Source organism: Aptenodytes patagonicus, chromosome 3 (assembly GCF_965638725.1).
Source record: "Aptenodytes patagonicus chromosome 3, bAptPat1.pri.cur, whole genome shotgun sequence".
NCBI classification, from domain to species: domain Eukaryota; kingdom Metazoa; phylum Chordata; class Aves; order Sphenisciformes; family Spheniscidae; genus Aptenodytes; species Aptenodytes patagonicus.
Window position 1 is genome coordinate 52498476 of NC_134951.1, and position 15048 is coordinate 52513523.

The following is a 15048-nucleotide window of genomic DNA, read 5'->3' on the forward strand; positions in this document are numbered from 1 at the left end:
TCTTTACTTTGAAATTCATGGGGGAAGAAAAAAGTAATCAGATTTTCAAACCAAACCAGTTGAGTAGGGTGGAGAGATGTGGGAAGGGAAAAAGAATGCCTCATTTTGTCCTGGCCATGCCAGCATTTCTTACATGGTTGACAAAGGATTTATACACTTAGCAAATATTTAATTTGCTCCATCCTTTAAACTTTTAAAGTTTTTATGGGATGTTTAGCTCTTAGTCATGCTATGTTTTGCAATAGTTTGAGATGATTAATACTGAAATATTCTTTCAGAATTATTTAGTTGATAAATATGCAATTCATAATTAAAAACACACCACCACCACAACCAATAAGAAGCAAACAGAATTTAAATAGTACTGAAATCATCATGGAAGCCAGAAAATACAGAACTGGGACAGAATTTAAATGCTGAGCATTTAAGTCACAGTGATGTCTCCCACAAACACTTGTGCTCTGAGAAGCCACTGTATCTTAAATTACTTGTCCACAGTATTTGGTGAGTAGTGTCATAAACCAATAACCCGAAATGATATGGTAAAATGTTAAAACCCACAAAGTACAGAGGGAATAACTTGAAGATAGCTTCTATCAAAGCACTTTCCATTGAGAGAATATTTAAGAGCATGGTCTACAGAGACGTATGGCAGTGTTGGCTACCATAAGTATATTTGACAGAAAGGGATGCTTAGAATCATGGAAACAAAGCAAAACTGGCCCCAGCACGTACAGACAGTCTTTGTGTAATACCACCTGCTAGCAAGAACCCACATGTAGGCCAGCTCTTCCTAAAGAACAGTACTAAATAACAGGGGAGGACTGAACTACGTTTTTGTTAATTCTTTCAGTTTTAATAACTTGTGGTGCTGTCTTTTAATACAAATATTTCTCAACATTGACACTAAAAACTAAAGAAGTAGCAGACCCCCTATACAAGCAATTTACTTTTAATAGTGCATGGGTACTGTTGTACCTGTAGGAATGCTGAATCAGGACACTGGGACAGCTGTCCGTTGTTGTAAATCACCATTGGCGATGCTTCTTGGGCTGACAGAACTTAAATATCATGTCTGCTTTAAAGAAAAAAATAAAGATATATGTGATATGAATTTGTGTACAGTAAGCACTTTTTCTTTTGGGCTGCAGTAATTGCATGTCCATTGCTTTATCTGCATCTGTTCTTTGTCAAGGCCTCGACAGGAGACAGGAGAGGGGACAAGGGGGATACCAGAGAGGAGAGCCCGAAAAATTGCACCAAAGCAAGCCAAAAAAACCAAAGCAAGCCAAAACACCAAAGCAAGAACAATTAATTGTTTATAGAGTAAATTCACAGCAGATAGGAAAGAACGCAAACCCAAAAATGTAAGTAGGAGTGTTCAGAAGACAGAATAAGCTGTTTCTGTCATTTAAGTGCTTTCAGTTACCTGATACCAGGTTTATGCGTTTCTAGGATTCTACTGTAAGTCTGGTTTATTTTATGTCTCTGGTTAAAGAACTACAAATCTGGTAATTACATCCCCAGAAGAATAAGCCATTCATAATAGAATTTTCCTTTTAACATGATTGATCTGTCTGAGGCACATAACAGAATTAAGAATTTCTGAGTTAAGAGTATCCATAATGATACGTACCTTTGGTTAATCATCATTCTGCCCAGATTTCCCAGGACACAGCGAGCATCCATAGCATTGCAGCAGAGATGCTCTGCATACAAAACTATGATTCTTTCATAGAAGAAAATGCCAGGTGCCCTCAATTCAACCGTACTTGTTAATAGTGAAGATAGAAGAATCCAGCAGCTAGTTATACATGCACAGTCGTACGTACTGTGTAGGCAGAGACCAAAATTCTGAGAAGTCCCAATGTCAAAAACCTTGGACATCAGGTCCACTATAAAACTATCTGATTATTGTGATTTGGCTCTGTAACACAGCTCACTAAAGACCTGCTCATCCTTTTATCTTCCAAAAAGTCTGGAAATTTATGGCTAATTACAGCACAAGAGAGGTTCTCAGCTATCCATGACAGTATTGCTCAACAAAATTACTTCTCTGCTTAATAAAATACCATTCTGCTGACTAGACTGATGGCATCATTACAGTTTCCTTGTCAGTCCACTTTTTCCCATATTCCCAGCTCATTCCTCTTATCCCCATTTGAACCACAAATTCATTTCAGTATTAACTTAAAAAGGTTTTCATTTTGCTATTTCCAACCTGGCTTAAGACACCAATTCTCTTATTTCCTAAAAATAACATCTAGGCTATGTCCAGTTCTTACGGGTGGTTCAGAGAGACCTTGAAAACATCTTTCTCTCTTGTATTTCTGCTGCTTTTCGGTGAGGAGTTTAGCACAAGAGCATTTAAGCTGTCGTTGATTGCAGGTGTACAGGACTACAGCTGACAGCTAACGTGGGCCTTAGAGAAGTGCAAAAGGCAGGAGGGAAGATGGCATTGAGTTAGTTACTCAGCATTTTCATAGAAGGAACATAGCTCCTGGGCTATTGGTGCAAGAGGAATCTGTCTTGTAGTCTAACACTTTGGCATTCAAGATGGCAATGGATGTACTGAGTCAAGAAGGTTCCCTCCGCCCCTTTAGAATATAAATAAATTTGAAGGCCGAGTAGGAATACCAGTAACTTCTTATTCTGATAGACATCTTTCAAGTACTTACAAAGTTTATTGAGATTTTTGGGGTTTTTTACATGCAGTTTAAAAAAACCCAAACCGTAACATGTATCAGACAGCTTACATTTATTTACTCTTGGCTGGCAACTTAAGACAGATGTCATTTAGAGAACTCTCCTTCCAAGCAGTTCAACACATCCACCTTGATGCAGGAGAATTATGAAAAGGCTACGTCCAACTTTACATTGGACTTGCATCCTGCATAGTCTTCGTGTTGAGCTATGTTTGGAATTTAATTTCCTCTTAGTTAGAGGAAGCATCCTCTTAGCATGCTCCATGTAATACTGCGAGCAAATTTAGAGGATGCAATGGGTGAAAATGTGTTTCTGTTTGAGAGGGTTAGTGACGGCTTAAAGTACAGTCACGTGAGCAATGGTCCAGGAATGTGATAGTGCTGAGGTCTTCAGGGCTGGATTGCTGAATAACCTACAGTCCCCCAGGCAGTGACAAAATAAAAGGGCTATCAAACTGGCACAATACTGCGCTTTGCAGGAGTGAGATAATGTGGATAGCCATGTACTCGGTGTGGCATTGCCCAGGGAAGGCAATGAACCATTCATGCATTGCAAAGTATTAAGGAGGTCTGCCGTCAATGATCGGGCATGGACAGTACGTAATGAGTCTGGTAATGGTGACACATGGGAGTGTGCACCAGGCAGTCCATTGTTATCAGTGGCCATCCTTTATCTGCCCCACCTTTGTGTATCATCATGCTGAGGACCTAGCTACATAGCATTTCAACATCTCACTGGTGTTGCTCATGCTACTATGTAACTCTTTCTTAGGATGACACCAGGCACTTCACTGCCTTCTTCCCAAAGGGTATACTCCTCCCTTCTCTTTCCCTCGGCGAGTACAGTCCTGTGAACCTGCTCTTTGAATCACCAGGGGTTTGTTTCTGGCCTCCACGCTAGGCTACTGTGCAGTGATCTGTGTGGAGAGCTGCAGGCTGTTTTGCATCATGCTTTTCTTGTACCACTTCCATGCTTGTGCAATGTGTTGGAATGGTTTTTGGGACCTTGGCAGCTAGCTGTGCTCTCTCCTTGGGTGTGACCCTATTTCCATTTTGCCATGCTACGTGACCAGGTGGCTCAGCATATGCACAGCACACCTGTGCACCCTCAGATCTGAGAAGCTTGCGACACAAAGCTTTTAGTTAATAGTTCATTCCTCCTGACCAGGCTTTTGCCACTTTATACACTATATAATGCATATGACAATTAGGAATGTGTATATATATACATATATGTGTAATTTATTGCTCTGTAGTTCCAGCTGCAGTATAATAATGGGTTTGCAAAGAGTAGTCATGAAAAACTTCATCTTTCTGGTTTTCTTCTCTTGAGAACTGAATTGTAGTGAATAAGCTGGAATGCTCCTTCACTTACCCCTTTAAAACAAGCACTCGATCTGCCATGGCTCAAGATCTGCAAAAGCAAAGTGTGATCCACTTTAATAAAGAATTGCCTAAACTACCCTTTGAGTAAGATTTAGAGATTCTAAAAGAAATCTACCATTCTTACAAACTAGCATTGTTCATATAATTTTCAAAATCAGAGTGGGTAACATTTCAGCAAATAAGTTTTGAGTTTGTTGTGGTTGCAAACAATGTCTAAAGATTTAAATAGAATATAATGTTTTGTTCTACAAACATTGCTTTTTTATAATGGAACTTGACATCATAATTTCCTCTAAATTATACCTTATGACATGCAAATAAAAATATAGCCTCTTTTCCTTTCCCATCTTTACAATTCCCCTCCCCTTTTTTTTTCTTTTCATTTTACCAATTTGATTTCTAGGGTATATTTGCTGAAAAAAAGAGTGTAATTGTCAAGGAGGAAAATAGGGATTGAAAAGTGTAGCTTTTGAAAAGTCTGAAAGATCTGAACAAACTACTCTGTAAATGTTTAGCAACCAGAGTTTAGATGAAAAGAACATCAAGATCTGTTTACTTTTTTGTGTTTCATCTAGAGAAGCTTGTGATTTTAGAAGGCTTATCAGAGGTAATTCTGGATATTCCCCCTCCCTCTTCTCCAGGGGAGTTTTGATTGTTTTGCTTCTGGGAATGCTGAGGGTATGTTTTTTCTTTGGCATGTAGGACTTAATTTTTATCAGATAAATTTCTGACTCTTGGACCTGAAAAAGAAAACCACTTTCCAAACATGAAGAAGGTATAGACAGTTTGTGAGGGTTTTTTTCGAAGTGGCCACCCAGCGAAACAGAAGCTCACCCTGCTTGTTGCTGGCTGCTGTTCAGAGCCTTGTGCACAGCTGGGAAACTGAAGAGACTTGTCAGGTTCATCATGCAGCTGGCTGGGAAAGCCCGAGTTGCAGCAGAGACAAAAGATGGAGTCACATGCAGACGAAAAGGGTAGGTAGCCAGAGGAAAACCATACAGAGTAGCAGAGATTTGTCTTCCCACCCCCTTCCCACCAGGTGCCAAGAAGGCGTGGGAGGGAAGCAGTAGAGTGGGAATGGGAGAGAAGACACACGCCTGCCTTCTACGTACAGGAAGCACTAGTCATCTACCAGGTTTTAATGGTAGACAACCAGCTCCCTCCTATATTCTCAGGCACTGACAAATAATGGAGTAAGCTTATGCAAAGTGGTCCCCAAGAGTTACTAATGGAGTGTTTTTACCATGTTTTATTTAGAAAGGGTCTAAAATAGTTTGAGCCCAACACTAGAACTGTTGTAGTTAAAACAGTGTTTGGTTAATCACGATGCTTTTAAGGGTTAGCTTTAAAAGTACCTTTGTAATGTCTCTTGTTCTAAGCCACAGACATCAAAGCCAATCCTAGAGTATGTTGGATTGACCTGTGCCCAAACTAACATTCAGAAATTCAAGTGCAGAATCAATAATCCTGTGTATTTCATAGAATCATAGAATCATTGAGGTTGGAAAAGACCTCTAAGATCATCGAGTCCAACCGTCAACCCAACACCACCATGCCCACTAAACCATGTCCCTAAGCGCCTCATCTACACGTCTTTTAAAAACCTCCAGGGATGGGGACTCCACCACTTCCCTGGGCAGCCTGTTCCAAGGCTGTCAATTTCTTGACATTTCCTGTAAATGCTGGTATTTCTGAACAGTATAGCTTCATCCAGTTTGATCCAATTCCCTGTTGCATTATTGTTAATCAACAAAATATATTTTTAGAGGTAAGACCTGAATTTTTTTTTTAAGAATACCAGGTAGGAATTAAAACTTTCATCCAATTATCCACTAGTAATAGTAGTGAGATTTAAATGCTGTTGTAGTTGTATCTCTTTAGCAGCTAACATTTAGTAGTTTGGGTGCACAGTAGGATAATGCAACATGTCTGTAATAATATATCTGTAATAGGAGGAAAAAATACATCTCCCTTTTTCTTCAGAAGTAATAACGTATCTGTTTTCTGGACAGACACATATTGTTTATTTTAATGTTTTATATACTAATTAGTTCTGTTCGGAGCCTAAAATAAACACACCTAAGAATATAAATGCATTTCATTAAAACATTTTCTCTTAGAAGTTTCTCTTGCTTAATGGTGAATATTAGGCAATACTGATGTAATTGTGGGATTAAGAGCAAAGAGTTTGCAGGACTATTCCACTTGATTTAATTTTTGCCCACTGCACTCTAGGGAACCAGTGGGCCTTGAGTCATTCCTATCTTCTCTGTACTGGTTTTACGAAGTTTATTCTAATAATAAGGCAATTCTCTGTAATAATTATTATAATAATTAGTTTGAGGGAATTCTGGGAGCCTTAGGTGAGCACTGTTCTTTAGAATAAATGCTAAATTATAACATTGTAATTCAAATGTAAAATAAGGTGTCCAGCCATTTTTATAAAGTCAGGATAAGGTATTTTAGTAATAATAGTTCCCTGTACTTAATAATCTTCATCTGTACATGATGAAAAATCTGTACATCAAAGAAGTTATCAAGGGGTGTAAACACTTTATACATTTTACAAAAGGGCTTTTTGAAGCACATAGACTATCAAGCCCAAATTTTCCAAAGCAGCTGCTATGTTGGGTGCCTTCATATTGGGGGAGGTTGACTTGAGACACATTTCAATTGAAAAGTTCTGTTTGTTTAAAGGTACCAAATGGTACCCTGGCATAATGTGTAATAGAATTTATATTGTGCGATTTTTATCCATTTAATGAGAACTTCTGTGGAGAAGAGAGATTCTATTAATTTCATATTTAAATACACTTTGATTAAATATTGTCATTTTTCATCCTACTGAATGGTTTTCAGAGTCATAAACATACAGTAATTTTTTCTGTTTCAGGACCATCACATCAACTTCCTAAAGCAAGCATGTCAAAGATGCAGTTCACTTTGTTGTTTATGAAATTTGGCTTTGGTCAGACTAGCAGTCCAATTTGCAGCTTGTTTACCTTTGCAGTTTTACAGTCTGACATTAACAACACAGTGCTCAGAAGGATGGCTTTCTGCCTCTTGCCCTGTATGCCTGTGACAGCCTATCTTCTACTGTGCCTGACCTGGGGAAAGTCCTCGTGTTTCTAGCAAAAGGCTTTTAGTTTTCCATTTATAGTTTCAGACTGTATCTGCTTTACCCAGTGAAAAGAACTCCAGTTTTCTAAATTTCAAATGACGTAACAAGTTACTTTTAGGTATCTAGAGCTAGAGCCGCTGAAGGACCAAAACACTTAGGCGCTTTAGTTAGTTAAACTAACTCCTAGGCATATTTTCCCTAGACTGAATTAAAACTGCAGGTAAGGACCTAGGTTTTCTACCTAGTGCAAGCAGAGAGTGGAACAATCTATATCCTTCATCTGCTGAGCACTTAGAGCTAGCTAACAAGAAAGACTGGGCACAGGAGCGTATTAGAAATCTTGCCTTGCTCCTGAGCTACATGCAGAATCACGTAGAGATGCCCAAGCCAGCCCAGGAGGAGCCAGTTCAGTTAGCCAGCACAGAGTAGCCACATCAGTGCCGTGTTGGCAAAGGCTAATAATATATGTGGCTCTTTAGGATTATTTCCTCTTTGTCCCATAATCATTTGATGTAAAAATGTATAAACAGTCTTGAGAAGACAGATTAGACTATCTGGAATGAGATCCAAGGATTACAATGAGTCTGACAGTTTTAATACAGTTTCCACAGTCTGATTTCAAGGGTGTTTTCAGTGTGCATAATTTCTCTTCTGGGAATATGTATCAGTTTTACTGTATCTAAGTGCTTAGCAAAGAAATAAATTCAGATTGCTACTTAAAATGCTTTTTCTTAGATGAGAACAATGCAGAATGGAAAACATAATGAGCTGTCACTTATGCATTTTTAGCTGACCTAACCAGCAGTTTTTGTTTGACTGTAAACTCAGTAGTATTAGTGAAAACTGTCAGTCTTTGTCATAGTACCTGACTGTTGTGGTTTAACCTCAGTCGGCAACTGAGTACCACACAGCCGCTCGCTCACTCCCCGCCCCCCCCCCCCCCCCCGGCAGGATGGGGGAGAGAATTGGAAGAGTAGAAGTGAGAAAAACTCGTGGGTTGAGATAAAAACAGTTTAATAATTGAAATAAAATAATAATATAATAAAAATAATAACAACAATAATAATATACAAAGCAAGTGATGCACAATGCAATTGCTCACCACCTGCCGACCGATGCCCAGCCAGTCCCCGAGCAGCGGCCCCCCCCGGCCAGCTTTCCCCCAGTTTATGTACTGAACATGACATCACATGGTATGGAATGTCCCTTGGGCCAGTTTGGCTGTGCCCCCTCCCAGCTTCTTGGGCACCTCCAGCCTTCTCAGTCGGTAGAACATGGGAAGCTGAAAAGTTCTTGACTAGTGTAAGCATCACCTAGCAACAACTAAACCATCAGTGCGTTATCAACATTGCTCTAGTCCTAAATCCAAAACCCAGCACTGTACCAGCTACTAAGAAGGAAATTAACTCTGTCCCTGCCGAAACCAGGACAACATCCACCCCTTATTCTATACCATCTACATCATGCTCAAGTCTTGTATTTTCCAGTACATTTCCATTAATCATCACTCCTTTTCCTGGGTTTCTTTATATATATATATATATATATGCGCACACAGATATCATTCCCTTAGTTTATGGGCCATGCCTCTAAAATGTTCGGTGAGTTCATTTAGTCCATGACTTCGGGCTCCATCTGTCGTAATAATCTTCTAGGGCAGGAAAAATGGAGATGGTATGTGGTGTTGGATTGTTTCATGTTGAAGTCAGTTCTGGTACCATCATCACTGTGCTTTGCTTGGTTTCACTGAAGTTACTCTTCATTAATCTGGGTGATTCTTATTGTAATATCATTAGTATGGCATATAATATTATGTAACACTTAACATCACATAATTCAGATCGTTGGCTATTCTCACCCAAAATCAAATCCCCTTGAGGTACACATCGGACTTCCCCATCCTTCCGCATTATCCACCAAGTGCACCCAGGTCCTTGCGCAAAAGCAATCCCACGGATGGGTCTGCCTTTGTTTGAATTAGTGACAGGACACTGTACGCTCTCACAAAATGGAAGAGACACCTACAAACCTGGAAGAAAGAGACCTAGTAAATGCAAAACCACTTAGGTAACAGATTCTTTCTCATTCTGAATTGCATTCAAAATTGAAAAAAGTAAAGGGGTTACATTTATTAGTTGTGGCTTCTAGTTAGGGAGACCTAAAAGACTTCGAAGCCCCTCTCTTCTCCTCCAAAATGCTTTTGTCATTGATCCGCTATTGCTCAACAGAAACAGTACTTTCAAGTTCCTGTCTCTTAGAACAAAACACAGATAATATATGTTTATTTTCACTCTTTACTTCAAAAGAGGTGATGTCTTGCTGAATCTTTACACTGAGTAGATTATCTAATGATACAGCTCTGACCCAGCAGCAAGACTCGAAATCCTGAGAGCAAAGATGTGAGGCTAACTCATATCAAACTTTCTCACTTTCTCTTACATTGGAACACAAAGACTTACAAGTACAATGATTTATGTTCATGCTGTTTTCTGCATATACTTTTATTTCTGGAAGTCTTCCGAGTTCAGGAGAGTTTAAATATTCTCTCAGTTCTTCAGTGTTGAATGATCCCTGCTCCTACTTTTGGTGCTGCTTGTTTTCTGCTTTTTCAAATCCCTTTTTAGTATCATTTTTCCACAAGTCACTAGAAAAACACAGATTTAATATACCAACTCAGGAAGCCGAAGAACCAAGGATGCCTGCATAAATCAACCTCTTGCTGAATAAAGGCACGAGTAATTTTTTTCCTTTAGCCATCTTAAATGTGGATCAGAAAACAGTAATCGAGTTTGTGAGAACCTACGTGTGTGGTATATTTTCTCCTACTGTTGCATATCTACGTTCTAGTATTGCATGTTAATTAATGCACGCAAGGCATTTGCCCAACACTAACTTCATAGTTCTTTGCAACAGATTCTCTGGTTCTGTAGAGGTGCTTACTGAAGGACTTGCTGCCACCCTTCTGCAGCTCTTCCTCCTATCCTCTAATTGAGTCCCTTTCATAGTTACAATTTGTCTGCCAAATGACTTATCAGTTGGAAAGGCTCAAGTCAGATACTACTTCCTTTTTTGCTTGTTTTTAACTGAGTGCTGCCAGAAGAAAAAAGGGCTTAAAGCGTGGGAGGATTGCTAAGAAAAAGGGTTTGGTTAATGACACACAGGACTGCATCTCACACACCATAGTTTGTTTATTCTTCTGTAAACAGCAAAAAGAATTATCATCATCATGGTAAGGCAAACAGCACTTTTTTTCCCGCTTTAAACCCCACCAGAAATCTTTGGGTTAATACACGATTAATTTTTTAAAATCATAAAATCAACTGGTCTCTATTAGTTTTGTGGAGCGCCTCTTTAACTGACAGGTGCTACTGTTGACAGAAGGGGAGGGGGTAAAGATTTTAGTATATGGAAATAACTAGCTCTGGGGAAGAGGAGATGGGAGCAGGCATGCCTTTTCTGACGTGCCTGTTCTTTTTTATCAACCTCCTTTCTTAAATACTCATGTAAGGATCTGTTCGATTTTTATTTATGCTTCTTCATCTTTCCTGAGCTTTTTCAGAAGATTTCTATTTATTTGATTTTGCATAATTTGCTTCTTTCAGTTTTGCTGGGTTTTTTTGATACGTCCAATATCTAAATCTCTGTGTTTGGCACCTAAGAAATAATATGGGATTTATAGTTACATCTATGCTTCTTGAACTGATTATTTCCTTTCAAAAAATCAGTTAAACATGCAGGCTCAGTATTCTCATTAGTCTATATGCTGTTGCAAAATGGTCAATTTTCAGTGTACATTTGAACTAAAAATTTAGTTTTACCGTGAAAAAATAAATTGGAAGCAGATAGGTCCTGTTCTCTTGAAGACATGAACTGCTTTGCTAAAATAGCCTGACTTAGTAGAAAATAGAAAATATAAATAGTTTGTAAAAAAATATGACTATTAAGACAACTTATGTTTGTTTCACTTCACTCTGCTCAACAGTCTCATATTTATAGCTCCTTGGTTATTCAGGTAAGTTACCCAATCTAGATAACTACATTCTCTGTATACAGAGCTCAGGTAAAGCTGAAATTGTTTAAAATCCAGCTATTGCTGTTTATATCCTCTGTAAGCGTAGCAGGCAAAGAGCTGGAAGAGGCAGGGAGTAAATTCCGTGCTAGAGTGGACTTGTTAAATTTAAAGTGCATTTCTTTCTCTGCCTCTGAGGAGAACACTGTCAACCTGGAATCTGATATATTTAAAAGAAATGCTAAAAAAGTTTAGTGTATATGTGCCAAACTTCTGGTATTTGGAAGAAGGCAGCGTGTGGGTTAAAATAACCTAAGTCGTACTTTTCATAATAGTAACCCCTCTTTTGTGGCTTTGTGAAGGGTCAGCATAAACCAGGAAAAATTATTATAGTGAATTGAAGTAATTCAAATCTAGTTGACTGACGGCAAGGTAACTGGTTAAGTTTAGAAATCGTTTAGGTTAACTTGAAATATAATTGCTTTTTTCCCCTCAGTGAATCACAAAAAAAATTGTTTCACGTCAAATGTTTTGTTAAGTATAATTTTTTCCCCATGCTTTTTAAATAAGAACAAAAGCAAAAGCAGCAAGCCTTTATTTCCATCTACAACTCCCTCTCTCTCTCTGCCAGTAGTTAGGGCACTCACCTGTAGGAGAACGGTATGAAATCTTCTTTCTGTAGGACTTGAAACAGGGACTCGAGTGGGTCTTGTGTTTCTCAGACTTTTCTCTCTTAGCTTTGATTTGTACATCCTTCCTTCTAGTTTTCCTACTAATATTTTTACAGCACATTGTGCCAGCAATACTCCAGATGAATTTTCAGCCTAACAAAGCCTGGCACTGCTAGTGTTGAATATTTGAGTCTCAGTCGCTGCAGAATGCTAGAGCCTGAAGAGTAGTAGTTTATTTATTTAAATGTTTTTGGCTAATGCACTTTTGGGGATTATCACGTGACTGCTAGAACTCCGAGGCTTTCTGTTTCTCATGGTTGTGAGAATTACGATACTGTGATTTAAAGATACCCAAAGTTACTGGTGTTCCAGCATGAACTTGGAAGGGTCCTACATTATGAGAGCTGTTCAAGACAGAAGGGTCTCAGAGGTTTTCATGTTACTTGAAATCCAGTTATTTATGACCTTCTAGTGAATGATAAAGCTCAAACTTACTCTTCACTAAATATTGTTTGTTGCTTTTTTCCCCTGTGAAGGTGAACATATGCTAGCAAATAAATGTTTATATTACAGAACTGTCCACACTAGAGATTACCACCTATTAGTTACCACAAAGTTGCTAATGACTGGTAAAAATACTACTTTTTTCTATAATGTGTGCTCTAAGAAGTGTTTTCAGTCATGTTCAACTGACTCAGATGAACTAATCTAAGAAAATAACATCCAGTTGATCCCTTGAGACATAGCCTGAAGTTCCGATTCAACAAATCACAGTAGCTTATGCTTTCTCTCCACTGGAGACCAGCAAAGCACATGTTTAATTACGTTATTAAATTAGGGGTTTGGCTGTGGCAACTTACATTAGCTAATGAGAAAAAAACCCAGCCAAAAACAGAGGAAATATTTTAATGCTAACATGAACAGGTATGAATATAAATACAAACAAGATTTACATTTCTTGGTTAAGAAGGCGGCGTTTTGCTTTCAGATTAGAACACCGCTTTAAAGATTCATGCAGTGTACTTGAAACGGCTTCCTCCATGCTGTCCAAGGAATGGATAGGCACATCCTCTGGTTATTTTAGTTGCCAACGCCTTTGATCAGGGATTTCTGAAATGGCTAATGTCTCGAGGTTAAGAATGCTTGAGCAGAAACACGTTGAAGAAACCTGATCTGCAAAGCAAGGATATTTCTTGCCGTCTGAAAATCAAACATTTCCGTGTTGTGCTCTGGAAATCAAGCATTCCTGTGGTGCGCTCTGTCAGGCTGGGCCCCTCTTTGGAGCCTCTTGAGAAGCTCGATTTCTGTGCCCTCTTGCACTGGCAATACTGGCTCACCTACATTTATCTGAGTTAAAATACAAGCTCTTCGGGGCAAGTACCTGGCCTTTTATGTGTTTTGAAAGAGCTGTATATAATTAAGGTACTTTGTATGAAGAAATTACTTCAAAACAGTTTACATAGGGCAGCTATTTCAAGATCAAGAAAAAATCTTTAGCCTCGTTCCCTGAGGAAACAAGGCTTATGTGACTGGACTGGCTGGCTGTCCCTCCTCCCTTCCATCCAACACCTTTTGAACTTGTTGGACAGTTTCCACTACATTTTAAAGGGGGAGACGTCTCAAAGATAATTAAGTTCCCATGGACGTTATGAAAATCAGCTGCTGGGAAGACAGAAATCTAGATCCACAGTTCAAATAACTAATTTTTTCCAAGCGTAATCTTGCAAACCCAAAGCTTGACTGCAAGTGTAATAATGACTTGTCAGGTTGATAATGTAATCCCAACTAATTTAGAGGACTGACAGCCATTATGCATCCAAATATTAATATGCAGATTGACACCATAATGAAATTAAATTTCCCCTATTTTGGTGTTTCACCAGTTTTTAATGTGAACAATACAAGCATCCTCCTCACACTTGTAGTTGTTATGAATTTTCAGATAAATTAGTGTCACTCATTGCTTATTGGCTTGCTTTAAGTGTTCCTGAAAATTTCGTACTTTTACTTTTTTTTAGCTAGCAATGTTAATTAGTGTCTCCTTATCCCTTCCCTATAATTAATTAGTACTGGCAATACGTATGTAGAATCAAGAAATTAGATAGTAATTGGGCTGCATTACTCATGATTGTTGCATCCGATAGGGAAATTTATAGTTCTTTCTGTTATCGCAAAAGCACTTTAACTGTCTGAGCTGTATGAACTCAATGCAGCCCTCAGTGTTCCTCTTTATTTAACTGAGTGGTTTTGTTCTACTGGTTGAAAGAAGTCAGCGAAGGGAGGAAAACAACAGACATCAAATTTTCTCATTTGCAGATTATTTCACTATCTCAAAATACCCCCAACAACTCAAAAACTTAAGCTCAAGGTCATGATCATAGACTTGCCTATTTGAAAGCCGGTGGGGGAAGATCACTACGCATGTGGAGACAGGACTTCGTTGGTGGTACAGTTGCTTATCAGTTGTATAACACATGTAAGAAAGGTAGGGAAAGACAAGGGTTCCCGTGGATTTCCATTTGGTTGCGGTATGATAAGCTAACTCTACATGTTATGCAGTTTAGGTTTTCCATGTTTTTGATATGTTTGGGCAAGCCTCGCTGCTGTACACCGTTTCACTGGCAGTAAGTAGACTCTGGGGGGCTCTCCCGGAGCCAAGACCACGTTTTGCAACTCAGGTTTGGGGGAGTTTTAGAACAGAGGCCAAATGTTAGTCTGTTGATGAAGCAAAAATAACTAACTTAATACTTTTTCACCCGGAGGAGGAAGCAACCATGTAAAAAAGGCCCTTATTTTCTTCAATAGCCAGAGGGCCAGACATGCTGCGGGCTGGGCTGCCCGGCCAGCCGCAAGCAGGTTGACCTGGTGTCTCTCCCGCCTCCGCGCAGGGCCCTCAGAAGCACCCAAGTGAGACTTGCGTGGTCCTTCCTGTTGAAGCTGTTCCACTTCGTATAAGTAATTTAGCGTTAATTAGAAGAGGACTAGTTTAGCATTCATTAAACATTAAATACTAATTGAGCGCCCGGGGAGAGCGCCGGCACCATTAGGCCGCGGAGTCATTCTCACGCCGCCCCGGCCGGGGACGGGGGCAGGCGGAGGGGGAGCCGTCTCGGCGTGGGGCCCCCTTGCAGCCCGGGCCCCGGCCGGCGGGCGGCG

At 39.4% G+C, this 15048-nt stretch overlaps 1 protein-coding gene across 2 annotated transcripts in view; it reads left to right on the forward strand.

Annotated features, from left to right (window-relative positions):
• The window catches only part of CRYBG1 (crystallin beta-gamma domain containing 1), a 103579-nt gene that overhangs the window by 39510 nt on the left and 49021 nt on the right, over positions 1 to 15048 (forward strand). The window lies entirely within an intron of this gene.